The following is a 2316-nucleotide window of genomic DNA, read 5'->3' as shown; positions in this document are numbered from 1 at the left end:
TTGGCTGTGCAAATTTGTGGTAAGCATGTTTAAAAAAAAAAAAAAAAATCATACGCCCAAGTATTAATCACAAAATCCATTCATAATGAAAATATCATTTAGCTGCTGCATAGCTGTTAATGTGGCTCATGTTAAAGGTCTGCTGGAGGAAATGAAAGTGATTCTTTCACAGTCAGTAAGCTGCTCAAGTCAGTGCGCTCAAATTATACTGAAACTGTGTGAAATTTGAACTTGCAGAAGTGATCCAGCACTCGTTAATGGCCTGTGAAAGGACATTCAGTCACTAAACTCAGATCAAAAGCTTTGTCAGAGTATGCTGTGCAAACTTTAAACCAAGCAAATAAATAAAACAAGGAAAGGCCTTGTTAAGAAGAGTTTTTGTTAAGAGGACCAAAAATCAGCCCTCGTGTCGTGTCAAGGTTATACTGCCTATCTTTACTGTATCACTGCTGCTGATATGATCACCCACTCGCACAGGAGCGGGAATCCTCTTTATAAAGGGCTTCTGACAGTAAACCTTTTCTTTTTAAAACCGTGCCAAGTTGATACTAATGCCACACCTTTATTTCATTAATAGAAAGAGAGAATCAGAGCAGGGTGATAAACAGAGATGAGATTCTATCAATTATATGATTGCTTTAATTATCATTAAAGACAGATCAATAACACCAGACTGGAATTAAAATAAGGCCCATACATTATACACTATTTTACAAGGAACAATCAAATTGCCTCATATACTGAACCCTGGAAGGTGTTGCCATGGGAACCCATGCGAGGGTTTGGGCATGCTTGGGGGGAATTTAAAGGAGCCGGGTTAGTTTTCTATATGCTCATCCTCACACATTAGTGACGCTTGATTAAATAATTACTTGAGATGGGTAGGCTTATTCATTTGAAATTAAAGAATGGAAATGTGACACCTAGAGGTACAACTTCACAATGATTTAATAAAGTGTGAGAAAAAAATCACCCTTGTAATATTCTTACAACCAAAGGACATCAATTATTAAAAATAGTAAAGAATCCATAAAAGCAGGCCGTGAGTGTGGCATACCAACGAATATCATTTGAATATTTAAACCCACACTGATATCCCGCTGCACATCTGAGCTGCAGCTACAACTCGGTCAACACACAGGAGAGATAATGGACCAGCAGCAGCTGCAGGGCTTCAGAGAGTGATCTGCAGGATAAAGCTCAGTGAACCCAAATGCTTCTGGCAGCAGTTAGTGAGGAAGATGCTAGGCTTGGGGTGTGATAAAGGCAGAGAGTGTTGGTGCATGTGACCCAGGTTTGATGTGATAAAAAACTGTAGGGTCTTTCTGTGTGCACCTGAAGCTATATACAATACAGACAGGTGTATATGTCATGTGCTGGAAGCATGGAGCTGGGTGCAGGGTCATAATGTGAAATACCACATCATTTACTGTGTGCCTCCTGGTTGGGTCAGAACAGACAAAAAGGACGCGTTTGCCATTTGTTACATATGCGACGAATCCACTGAGGGTTGGGAATCACAGTCAAGGAGAGAGAGAAAGAGAGAGGTGAGGAGAAGGTGAGAAACGTTTTCATGTGCAAAGACCATAAATTTAACACCTTCCCCTGTACGAGCAGGAAGGCAGACGGGCCATCTTGCCGAAAGGGTAATGGAGAAAGTGATGAAGAAACGGGTAAAGGTATCTGTGACAAGAGTGAGAATGGAGGGCGTGCCAGAAGGGAGCCAGAGGAAATAAACAAGGCCAGGTAGAGGTGGGGGCGATTTGGGAATGAGGAGCAAGCACTGGGAAGGCGGGCGGGCGGGCAGGCGTCGGGGTCATAAAAACTAGGAGATGTGTTCTGGCCTCTGGGTCTTCATATCTTTTACATTTCTAATTAAAAGAGATAAAGAGTGAGGGAGTCATCAATCCCACAGTGATTTCCCAGTTAAGGTTTTAGAGGGGGCTGTAAACTAGGCAGCCCGGCATCATTGATTTTATAATTAGCTATCGTCACCCCAGACTTAAGATGGAGGGAGTGTGGTAGAGGGGCACGAGGAGAGCTTAAAAGACAGAGCAGCGCGACTCTGCTGGTGGAGTGGGGAGGATGAAGATGATGAGGAAGTCAGCCCTGAGGGGGGACTGCAGGAGAGTCAAAGGTGAGGAGAGAAAAAAACCCAGAATGGCAAATGTATATGAAACAGGCAATGAGCCAAAAGGGAATATAGGCTATATAGCCGTGTGAAAAGAAATGGCATAGTTAATTACCAGTGAAATGTCATGTGAGGATCAAAATATTGCTATAATCATTGGCCAGAAAAAGACACATTAGACCTAA

This window comes from Oreochromis niloticus, linkage group LG20 (genome assembly GCF_001858045.2).
Source record: "Oreochromis niloticus isolate F11D_XX linkage group LG20, O_niloticus_UMD_NMBU, whole genome shotgun sequence".
NCBI lineage: Eukaryota > Metazoa > Chordata > Actinopteri > Cichliformes > Cichlidae > Oreochromis > Oreochromis niloticus.
This window is presented reverse-complemented; position numbering follows the sequence as displayed.